Genomic DNA, 12,709 nt, shown 5'->3' on the forward strand with positions numbered 1-12,709 from the left:
AATCCTCGGCGAGCATTTAATAACGGATTTCTCGGCCCGGTTGTTCGAAAGCCGATTAACGCTCATCTCCGATTAAAAATTAACCAAATTTTCGTCTCGTTCATTAAAAATGTTTTTAAAGGCTAATTTTAATCCTATGTAGACCGGGCTTTTGGTATGTCTTCTGGAACCGGAGGGTTGGTGGGAGGGGGTGGGGGGTTCCACCCGCCCTCCATTGCTTGGCAAGTATAAATTACAGGGCCGTACATAGCGTAGGGGCAGCTGCCCCCGCCAGGAAAATTCATTTTTTTTCTAACATAGTGTTCGAGTTTGCTGAGCTATTTCTTGTAGCTATACTGCTCCGAAATCACAAGAAAATTGACTAATTTGACTGAAAAATTCTTTCTTCAATGTGAATTCCAAATAATTATTTTAGAAAATCTTTCGAGGTAAAAGCCAGTACGAGTTTTCTTATGAAAATAATGATTTTGTAATTTGGGCTTGGCCAAAGGTATAGAATTTGGCGTGTAAATAAAGACTGACGCTACGTGGCTCCCTGGCGCGTGTTTTATCCTTTTAGATCTAGGTTACACGAGTATGTTTTTCCAGAGCTAAATTGGTCTTTAAAGGCCTGCGCTACTCTCAAGTATTTGTAGCGGGTTTAGAGGATTTGATAGAGCCTTGGATTTAACCATCGTATGTTCAACATCACAGGTCATTCGTGCCTGATGAGTTTTGATGTCCTCTTAATAGGTGTGTTCAACGACGGTGTTTTCATGCCATATAGGGAATACTGGGTTTGGTTTGGCTCGTTTAAGAACAAGTGCGTGATAGTTTTAATTGTCTTTGTTATTGAGATATGGCAATGTTAGGACAGGAATTAATCATTGCTTGTATCGTGCAATGAGTTTCATTCTGTAGTTGTTCTAATGCCGGGACTGGCCATTAGTTTTTGTCACAAGGTGTTGTATGTACAATGTTTCTTGCCACGCACGAGTATTTTTTTTTTTCTGGTTCTCTAGTAATCGTTGTAGTGTGTTATAAAGCTATACAACGTGTCACAGTAACAAAAGGCTAGTGATAAGGAAAAACCTCATTTGCATTTACTTTCAACACACGTTTACATTCGCGACTACAAAACTAGTTTCGTCAATAGACCTCGTCAGTGGCTACCAACTGACGAGGTCTATTGACGAAACTAGTTTTACTTTTGTAGTCGCGAATGTAAACGTGTGTTGAAAGTAAATGCAAATGAGGTTTTTCCTTATCACTAATAATGTTAAAAAAATCTCGTTTTGCTGATTAGAAACATTACTTTTTACGACAATTGGAACTGAACAATTGCAAGTCTTTGAATTCTACAATTTAAACAAAAGCACCAAGGGACGATAACAAATTCCAACAATCCGATTCAAACCAAATATACGATTTCATCAGATGTCCACCCAAAACAGTTTTAAATAAAATTTTGCTGATCAGAGACGTTAGATTTCATTACAATTTTAAGTTAACTAGTCTTTGAATTCTAGAATATATGACATTTCTTTTATGATGGAACTTCTTGTTTCAAGTGATCGTAATTTCAACGAAACATTCGCGATTCTTTTATGAGTGTACGATCCAAAATTTAACGGCAGAAGACCCGGTTGTGCAAAGAACGGGCATCTTTATCCAATGGATAAATCCTATCCAGCTGCTAAAATGTATTCCAACCAATACCTTTTATCTTCTGGATAGCGACGGATCCCCTGAACAACCGGGGCCAGCCTGATTTATCTTTCGGTAAATTTAAAATTAAATAATTATCAATTAAACACCAAAATTTGTAATCTTGAAATTCATACAAATGCTTGAATAAATGAAATTACAGACGTTCTTGAAAACAATTATATTTTTTTGGCAGCTAATCCAGACACATAATGTTTATACAAAAAGAAGAGAGAGTATCGTATCGTGCACTCATATTTTTTCAATTTCGCTGAGGTTTTGGTTGCTTAAACTTTTTTTTCTAGTCATAGACATGTTAATAATCTTTCCGTCGTTTCGAAACTGGCTGAAGCATTTCGTGAAATGCAGTGTTTGTATTGGAAGTCGACAGCAGGCAATTGGCAAACTCAGAAATTTTTGTGACCGTTCATTTTCTATACAAATACTGTATTTCATGCCATGTTTTCAATCTACTTCGAAATGGCTGAAAAATTGCAAACTTGCCTTAACTGTGATTCGACTCTAATAAATTTCGAACACTTTTTGTTAACAAAAAACTTAGCATTTAGAAAATAATCAATTTACACCTGTTTTCCGGAAACATTTCAAAGACAAAAAACTTAGTTTTACTAAGTAATTCGTTTCACAATATTTTTGTCAAACAAAATACTTTATTTACTTTTCATCATCTGGTTTACATTTTTTATTACTTTGTATATGAAATGGTTTAAGTAGCAATTACTTGTATAGTTAATTAGTTTCAATAACTTGTAATTAATATCAATTGGTCAATAAACAATTTAAAACTTAATCGTTTTCATTGTTCAACTTTATTTGTCTTGGTTTCATAAGAACATACAATAGATGAAAAAAAAATCGCGCTTTTAAAGGGGGCCTGGTAACTAGTCATTTTGTAGGCTATCTCTTTTACTTTTTTTTGCCTAGGAGAGGTTGCCGAGAAGAAAAAAAGTTCTGCGCTTTTAACACGGGTCTAGCACAAAGTCAAAATACAACTTTACTCTTGAAGGACTAAATCCGTGTAAAACCTGCACGAATTTTTTTTTTTGACTCCGTACCAGAACACCCCCATCAAAAGCACAGCGCTTTTTTTCTGAGCAAAGGCAAAAATGTGTAATAAAGAGCCTACAAAATGACTAGTTACCAGGCCCCCTTTAAAAGCGCGTTTTTCACTTCTTTCTATTCAATAACCCATATATAGGCGAAATATTTTCCCGCCAAAAGACTTAGTATATTTTTGACTCGCCTCTTCGCTGCTTCTAAGAACTGATTTCTTGAGCGAAACAGTTTAATTTCTTTTTTCATTTTAATCAGCACAATTGGGTTTCTCTTTCTTACGATTTTTACTCCAAAAAGTATTCCATATTTCAAATTGAAAGAAATCTTGAAAACGCGCTTTCTTGGGGCTAGGATAAAAAAATTTAAGGTAAATGGGCACCAGTTTCAACACTTTTCAGTACTTATACTTTGACAAATCAATACTAATACTATAAGTTGATACAATAATAATGGTATCAAACAAATGCTTAATTATTGCTAATTAAGTCATAGTAGTTTTCTTGACATAATAAGTTATCATAGATGCGGAAACTGTTTGAAACACCCATAATTTTAGCTTTAAGTGGTTATAACTCAAAAACGAGTAACATGATCTCAATTTTTTTATTACGGAACTATGATCAGCATGTTTAGATACAACGTTTTAAAAAATTAAAATATTGTAGGAAAGAGTAAAGAGCCACCTTATTTTTTCGAAAAGATAAGGTGGCTCTTAACCCCTTCCAGCATTTTTTTCAACATTGCAAAACCTTGTATCTGAACATGCTGATCACAGTTTCATAATAGGAACCGGGATCATCGTGCTTGCTTTTGAGTTATAACCACTTAAAGCTAAAATTAGGGGTGTTTTTGAAACGATACACCGTTGCTATGTTCATCTATTATGTCAAGAAAATGACCATAACTTATTCAGTAAAGATTGGGCATTTGTTTGATACCATTATTGTTTTATCAACTGATGAAGAGTGGTAGTATTGATCCCTTAAAGTGTAAGTGCTGGTAAGTGATACAAACCGGTACCAGCCACCTTAAGAGCTCAGTCAACAAAGCACGATTAAGCCTATCCAGGAATTTAAGTCAAGTTAAAAAACCCAGTCCCTAAAAATCTAGTATAAAAAAAATTTGCAATGAACTTTCGCTAATGTTCATTTGTCACCAAAAACTACTAAACCGTAAAAGTTTTGAAACATCCGTGAGAAATAAAACCTTGCTAATTTGATTAAATTCAATCCTGGATAAATGCTAATTTGCTTTAAATTAACCGAACCCCTTACTTATACTATTATTAAGGATCTTACAACCACGACGGCAACGGGCAACGAGAAACATCAATGGAAATTTACGGTACTAATTCGTGATAATTTCAACTCTCTCAAAGAACTGAATTAGTAGGAACAGTGTACAAATGAAATAAAATAATGAAAAATTAACCGTCATGTCCTCACGTTCTACACAGAATCTTGAATTTGCTTATTTCGCATTGCTCAGTTTTGCATTAGACGGCAAAGAAGTGTATCGAAATGTACTACGCGCGCACAAAGTGATTTTTCTCGCCTATTAGATCTATTGTTTTGTGGCGTTGCCATTGCCTTCGTCGTTGCTTAAGTTCCTTTTTTTATTGATGATGTCGGATCAAAACTTTAAACCCAAGAGACAAGACCACGAGGTGTATGGCATAAGTTTTTTTTTTATGTACACCGTCTTTTCTCGAAAAAGCATCCTCCTTCCAATAAAGCCCCTCCTCCGCACGCCCCTACCCCCCCCCCCCCCTCCGTCCCCCTCCACTACTTGGTGTCTTGGAAACTGAAATAACCACCAACTCCTCCCCAATAGAAAGTAAACAACAACCAACACCGGAAGTAAACGGTTTTTAGGTAATTTAGAGAACAGCATATATCGGAATGGATTACAACTGCCCTCCCCGCCATTGGGTCTTGTCTCGAAAGCTTGAGGTTTCAATCTGACGTCGTAAATAACCCTGATGCCTTTTTTTTTCGCAGTGGTCATAATTTTTTGTAATCCGAGTCGAGTTACGCATATATAATCAAGGAAATGAAGAACGGATCATTAAGGAGGCTCGCAGCGGTTTTTCTGGACTTAGGATGGAAGTTTTGAATATACAATCTCGCATAGAAATTAAACTTCGATCTCCTGTATACTGCATCACCATTTCAACCTATGATCAAAGTTAATTTTGTCATTGGTTTCCAAGCAACAGCTATTACCATAGCAACGATAGCGCATAGCCTCTCATTTTAAACATTGTCAATTATCTCGAATCTAGTCAGACAATTTATGACGAAACTTAAGGGATTTAAACTACCCAATTTAGACAACTTGTAGATGAAATTAGAAACAAATCTGTAAGAGCGTTTTCGAGTAAATAGTGAATCAATTTTTACGGGGTGATTTTGTTTATTGCCGCATTTTCACCAATATCTCTGGCAAAATAAAAATTGTTGCTTTGTCTTTTCTGTTTAAAGGTCTTTTCTCATTCAAATGTACATGTATATTGAGCTTCATGGGTGTCTCCGATTTTAATATATTTATGTTTAAAACAGTTAAAATATAGCGCAAATGATTGAAAAAGTTCTTACTTTGCATAAATCGAGACATCTTTAAAATGCCTCCACAGATTAGAATAGAATAAGAATTCTCTTCGACATTCGCGTAATTTTTGCGCTCAAGAACCGAAATTAAACCGGTGTTAGAAAAGAAGATTGAATCTTGGGCAAGTTTCAGTCGTCATTCGCTTTCTCCGAACAAGAGTTTCATTTTACTTGTCCCGGTTTATTTCACTGCTATTCACGTGCTTTGAATATTTTATCATAACGTGAAGTCGTGCAAAAGGTAAAATTTACAATGGAGGACTTGAGAAGAAGCATATATTTATGTAAATTTTACCTTATGCACGACTTCACTTAAAGTGTCTGACTAGATTTCGAGATAATCGACAATGTTTAAAATGAGAGGCTATGCGCTACTGTTGCTATGGTAATAGTTGTTGCTTGGAAACCGATGAGAAAATTAACCTTGATCATATGTTAAAATGATGATGTATTGTGAAGGAGATCGAACTTTATCTTTTATGCGAGATTGTAATTTTAAAACTTCCACCCTAAGTCTAGAATAAACCGCTGCGAGCCTCCTTAAAGGCCGAGTTTCACGGTCAAGCGCATGCGCAAGCAGACCGGCTCAAAAATAAATTGTACGGGTCGACACTAAATTCGATGCGAGCTTGTGGTGGAACAATCTGTTGAAATCGTGCCCGAAATTGGATCATCCGCTCTTCGTTCTTCACCTTTTATAATCTTTGTTTCCTGTTGTAAATATAAGTTCGATTTTTGTAAGGTTAAAAGTGTTTTAGCATCCGAAAACGACATTTTTGTCGATGGATCGGCAAGGAGACGTCGCGGCCGACCGGCGACGGGACGTTCTGTGGACTCTCTGGAAGCACAGAAGTTAAAGCGGACAGAGTGGAGTGGATGTAGAAATCCTGTGTGGTTAACAAGATAAGTCCACCAAACGTGGAAAATTGGTAAAGAGATAAGTCTGTTTAAAAAAGACAACGATTCTGCCTTCGCTGGAAATGGCAAAGGTCACCAACTGGCTTTGGATGAACTCGCGAGGATTTTCTAATATTTCAATCGTACTGTTTGTTCATATGGAAGTCAACTGTCAAAAACGGAGAATTCGACGGACAAACAGCATCAAACATCAGTGTTTTGCTTTGGATGGAAAAAATTGTGCTACACTGAGACGCGAAGCGAATAAATATGAGATCAAATGTGCGAGTTAGTTGTAGTCGTCTTTTAGCGGGCTCGAATAGCGGGCAGTAGAAAAAAATCCAAAAGATTTGCGGCAAACTACAAAATCTATTGTAAGGTATTCATTTATCTATAAAATTATGGTCATTGCGAATGGCAAACGCAGTTTTGATTTGCCACCATGGCAGAGTTTTCTCAAATGCATTCCAGCATCTCGGAAGGACGCTTAGTGTTGTTGTTACTAAACGGTCGCATCGCTTCTTGAAGCTTGCGGATTTCCCGTTCTTCGCCTTCTCGCTGGTCTAAAAAAATCAGGCTATCGAGCGTACACACAACAGTAAGTTTAACACTGAATGCTGATGAAATACTGGATTTAAGTACGTTAGTTTGAGGGAGCTTCTCGGCTTTTCGAACCGCGCGTAATAAAAAAAGGTCGATGCCGCGAGATATCGACATTGTACTAAAATTAACCGTGTACGTTCGCATAAGTTCTGGCATTTCTTGAATGTCATGCATGGGACATTCACGAAGCGGCGCTGCAAAAATCCCCATGTGTTTTACATGGACAGCCTTTTTGTTTCTTTCTGAAACGTGACCGAAACATTGGCCGGTCAGTTTTATTTTTATGCCAGCAAGTTATAAGACTTGCCCGCCGTATCCCGCCGGTATCGTGTACTCGCTTCCAATTGGTCCAAAAACATTTCGCTTGACAGCGCTTACGTTTCGCTCGCACATGCGCCGAACCGTGAAACTCTCCCTTTAAGCCAAAATGAAACTGTGTAAATTAATGTATCCTATTACTGAATATTAATGCAATGAGGTAGAATCCAAAACTTTTATTTGTATTGCGAGCAAAATGCTATACTTTTACATTTCAAGTTCTATAACTGTCGAGTCACTCTGACGGTTTGTCAAATTTGTGTCTTTTTCAGTCAGTAAATGTGCTCTTCTTGTTCGATTCTGTAGTGTTTTGTTGTGTTTCATTGTCACTTGTTCCTCCCTGTCTGTGTTGTTTATGTATCTGTTACTTTTTCAGTAGTTTTGCTACAACCAGAAGCAAAATAGTCAATGCATCTACCAAAATCAGAAGCTTTCCTAGACAATACACTCTCTTGGCAAAATATAAACTATTCACTGCAATGTTGGCCCTCCATTTCCCAAAACTGAAAGGTCTGGGAAAAATACAGACACGTCCAGGACGTTGGAAATTTATGGGTATCTTGACTCTTTTACAAACGGTTGTAACTTTCTTCTGTCAAAGTTTTCAGGCTTTTATCATATCTCAGAATCGTTCTGTCCTAATCTTTGACTTGCTTGCAGTTAGTCATGCTGTCTGTCATAAATCTTAGCCTGGTCATTAACTCAGTCGGTCTTTATCAGCGTTATTCCTGTCCTTTGTATCTCGCTTCTCCATGTTGACATTCAACTCTCATTCCTATTCTATTGTGCTCGTATCTTTCGTTCCAAATTTGTCTCGCGTCTTAAAATTTCGTTATGCTACTATTCCCTAACAAGTTGGAAATGCTGGTTTTATTCCACAAAGTTGCTTTCTTTATTCCCCCCCCCCCCCCCCCCATGTTTGTTTGTCACATTTGCCTGGTTTCTTTTACTCCACCCCAACCCCTCCCCAGTTCTTTCCAACTGTCATCTTTTGTTCTTCTCTACAGTTTTGTTCCCATATTGCTGTCTTGTTTCTGTTCATTTTTCTGTAGTTCGGCCGTCGTTTTTCGTGCCTTTCTAGCCACACCGTATTATTATTCCTGCCATCCTGATCGCTCTTCTTTCTCGTTACATTTGTTTTTGTTTTTGCGCCATGTTAGGTTCTTATTTTCTTTTCTTTTGTTCCTGTTTTTTTTTTATTTCGCTTTTCTGATGTTTCTATAGAAGCTTACATTCTCCTCTTGTGATGTTTTGTCGTTGTTTCTCTAAAGTTTTTAAACTGAGAGTTTCTGTTATGTTGTGTTCTTATTTTTGGTAGTTTTGATAGTTATTTTGCCATTTTAGATCCTTTTTTCTTTAGCTTTGTTCTTGTTTGTTCTCTCTTATTTTCTGAAGTTTCTCTTGCGGTTCACAGTGTCCACCTCCTGTCATGCCTTGTCATTGTTCCTCTAAAGCTTTAAACCGAGTTTCTGTTATGTTGTAATCTTATTTTTGGTAGTTTTGGCAGTTATTTTGCCATTTTAGATTCTTTTTTCTTTAGCTCTGTTCTTGTTTGTTTCTCTCCTGTTTTCTGATGTTTCTCTAGAAGTTTACATTCTCCTCTTGTCATGTTTTGACATTGTTTCTTTGAGGTTTTTAACAGAGTTTCTGTCATGTTCTGTTCATGTTTTGTTCTTATTACTTTTTAGACGTGCTCTATTTTTTCTGTCATCTTATTTGGGACATATCAGTCTCAGTCCTTTTCTATGTTGCTGTCATCTTTCCTGCCACATTCGTCGGTTTTTCTTATTGTGTTTTCCTTTAGTTTGTTAATATCGTTTCTCTGTTATTTTGCTATCGTTTTTTCTGATGTCTTTTCCGTCCTATTTCTCACGTTCCGAGGTTTATCCGTTGTTTCTCCCTCACTCTGTCGTACCAGTTTGCTCTTGTTTCTAGTTAATCAGTCATCGTTTCGGTCTAGTCTTGTTCTCGATTTTGTCGGTGGACATAATTTTTTCGTCGTTCGCTTTGCCATTACCCCCCCCCCCCCCCCCCGTCTCTATGGGTTTCCTCTTTTCTGTAATTTGCCTGTCATCAATGATCATTTTTTTCTCGGCAGTTCTGCTATCGCAAACTTCTTGCTCATCGCACAATGAGCAAGAATGAACCATCGCGAAAATAAAAGGCATCATGTTGACTATCAATAACGTTACATCTATCGCGAAATACCTTCTTATAAAAAGGTCTGACTGGGCTCTTACTTTAATCTGAGCCGGACAGAACTTGCTCTTCAACTGATAGCTAAGGCATTTTCTTTCTTCTTTCAATGATAGGACTTGTCGCGTGAATTTTGCCTGAATGCTACGTTACCCTTTTACTCCAGGTTTGAGTCTGAGGATGAACTATGGAAGTTCATATGACCGAATGTTAAAAAATGAAAGCTATTGAGCAGTAGTTTCCTGTGGTACTGTTTATTATGCTGTACAGGGAGTTGTAATTTTTTAATTATTTGGATGAAATCCTTAACTATGACCATTCATATGAAAGCTACTGAGCAGTACGTTTCTGTGGTGTTGTTTATAATGCTGTACAAGGTGTTCTTACTTTAGAGTCCGTGTATGAGATCCTAAAGTGTGACTATTCAAATGAAAGCCACTGAGCAATACTTTTCTGTGGTGTTTTTTTATGCTTGTATTAGGTGGTTTTAACTTTTCAGTCTGCGAATGAAATCCTAAAGTGCGACTATTCATGGCAAAATGTTTGAGCATTACGTTCCGTTCATGGAGTCCGAGGATGAAATCCTAAAGTGTAGCAGGAGTCTACCTGAATCGATGGAAAATTATTCTAATGATTCCAACTTTTGCGGATGTGGATGAAATCCTAAAGTGCAACTTTCAAATCAAATCTGTGGAGTTGTAATTCTCTTTGTTTTCTCCCGCAGTGAAGAGGTAATTTTAAGGCTGAGAAATAAATTGAATTTTACCTGATATCCTAAAATTGAGTATAAGCTCACTCAGTCAGACCTTCTTACAAGTTAAACTATGGAGACCATGGCCTAAGTGTTCAAAGCGCGATCGTGCTAATCCAGAATAAGTTCCAATTCTAAATTCGGTTTTCAAAGTTTCTTCTATTTCACTTTTGGAATCAGTGATTAATCGTCAACTAAAACATAAATTGGGAATTGTAAAACGCTATTTTTTTTTATTCAGATTGAAATATTTCATCTAGCCTTTTTTGGCAAGTGAAACCAAAGCCATAATCTGGATGAGCTTCTAATGCGAGCGTTGAACAATTGAACCATCAATTCAGTAAGCAAAGTTTCAACAATTAAACCTCGGTTCCAACTGATTCCTGCAGTCCTCCATCCGCTTTCTGCAGTCCAGTCCTCTCTGTTTACTGATATTGTTGTTGTCCCTCGACTTGGAAATAAAACTTGCAACTAAAATCCAAGACAAAAAACATCTATTAATAAACCTACACTATTGAACGTATATTTTCTAAAAACCAAATAACAACCTTGCAGTTGATCGCAGGGAAATTTCCTGCTAGGGTTACCCTCGATATTAATGACGTCTCTCGCTCATAAGTACAGTGAAAATTTCTTCTAGGTATTAAATAGCACTGGCAAAAAGTTCCAGTTTTGTTAGCGTGACAATGTGCACAGGAATAAAATTACATGTATAAACTCACGCTAAAACTTCTAACAGTTGATTATATAAAAATATATTTGGAGAAATTTGATTCTGAGCACTCCGCAAGGGAGAAGATAATTATAATATCTCACCTTTTTAATAGACCTTCATCGCGAGGTTGCGTCTTTGTTAAGCCTTATCAAGCTCCAGATTGAGCCATTCTGTGCGTAGTATCTGCATGGAAGGAAACAATAGCCGAATGAGTATATGTTTACTCGACAACCCCCTTCCACTTTTCCTCTTATTCATTTTGATTCTGTGATATGATTGAGCGAGAAGGGAGGTGTGGGAGGGTAGGGGTGGAAGGAGTTTTATCAAATAGGCTCTGCTATTTATTTTGTAAATTAAATTATGATTAAAAAGTAATATAGTAATTCAAGAAATACAAAAAGCTTCCTCACGTGTATACAAAATTTTTCCGAAGACAGTAATTCCCGATACAAAGAGGACTACTCACCTGAGATCAGAGGAATTCTGTCCGTCTGCAAATGTGTCTGTACTGATCACAAGAAATCCTACATCTACATAACAAGGAATAAAACAGATCATGCTTTGATGTACTGCAAGGAGTAATTCATCAAGTGAGTCACATATCGTGCAAGTGAGCACGCTAAATGAAAGGTATGGGTTTTGAAATGAAACAAGTATAATTGCACTAGTATCCCGTCGCTGAAAATTTCAAGATGCGTGTATACAAGATTGCAAAATGTCCTGTAAGGGTCACGTTTATAAACTGAACTATACCCTGTTCACCTGCCAAAATGTCTTCACCTTTTGAATTTAATATAAGAAAATGGAAAGATTTCTGCACGGACCCATACATTAATTATACATGCAGTACTGTCATACTAACCCTTTACACAAAGAACGAGCATGAATACAGTTTGAGTCGCAAAATTTATAGATGATAGCTGTATAGGGCTGTGCGAAAATCTTGGCGGGTTTAAACCTGGGACGCCATAGCTTGAAATTAATGCAACGGGCAGTGGAAGTAGCAATTATACCGTCTATACCGATAGCCATGACATGCTCAGAACTTGATACAAAGGTCGGTTTCTAAAACCACAGAGTCTTAGAAACAACACTATGTACCTACTCCACGTTTCAGAAAATCAAATTCTTACTCTTGATAAAGCCGTACGCGAGGAAAATAAGAAAAGCGACCTCGAATAAATACCTTTAGAATCTTGAATTCTTCCACGTTGAATATTCTGGTACGCCGTCGGTTTCCGGCCATTAATTCAAGGCAGCTTCAAGCTTAACGTGTATGAACTTTGTCATCGCAGTATGGACGATGCTCCCTGAAATAAACCGTAACTTTAACAACAGTGTTTAGAAACATTTTGTCGAGGAACAACTGTAAGGACGCAGTAAGGTCTTAGCGTTGCCCTCTTGATTTCAAGTTCCTCGTGCTGGTAAGAGGTGAGAGAAAAAAGATGAATAATTTAGTACTAATTTAAAATTCAGATGTAGTACCTCGACTTCGAATCGCTCAATTCTTTTCCCTTTCAGATGTGTGAAATGCGTGGGAATTGACTTGGCAAAATACGAAAACTTAATTACTGGGTAATGTAAACGTTCCGGGAATGCAGAGAAATAATGGATCAATAAATAAATAAATAAATAAATAAATAAATAAATAAGTAAAAGGACGGGGTAAAGATTTCTCACACATCAGGATAACAAACCGCGGATTTTTCACCGAATGATTTCACTTTCGTCTTGGTCAGCTCAGAAAATTAGCAAAGTCATTCGGACAGACAATATAGCCGTGCGTGCAGAATTCCGCTGTACTTCCTTTGCATAAAACACACAATCGCACATGTTTAGTCGACAGGTTTTCATTAT

The 12,709-nt window shown here is 37.1% G+C and overlaps 1 long non-coding RNA gene across 1 annotated transcript; it reads right to left on the bottom strand.

Annotated features, from left to right (window-relative positions):
* Positions 1-7,295: 7,295 nt before the first annotated feature.
* Positions 7,296-12,700, bottom strand: LOC146463234 (uncharacterized). The gene is made up of 4 exons (XR_014856973.1): positions 12,039-12,700; positions 11,319-11,382; positions 10,954-11,035; positions 7,296-10,608 (listed from the first exon to the last, which is right to left on the bottom strand). It is a non-coding gene; the product is annotated as an uncharacterized LOC146463234 (long non-coding RNA).
* Positions 12,701-12,709: the final 9 nt, after the last annotated feature.

Source organism: Pavona decussata, unplaced genomic scaffold (genome assembly GCF_977016875.1).
Source record: "Pavona decussata unplaced genomic scaffold, jaPavDecu1.1 SCAFFOLD_180, whole genome shotgun sequence".
NCBI lineage: Eukaryota > Metazoa > Cnidaria > Anthozoa > Scleractinia > Agariciidae > Pavona > Pavona decussata.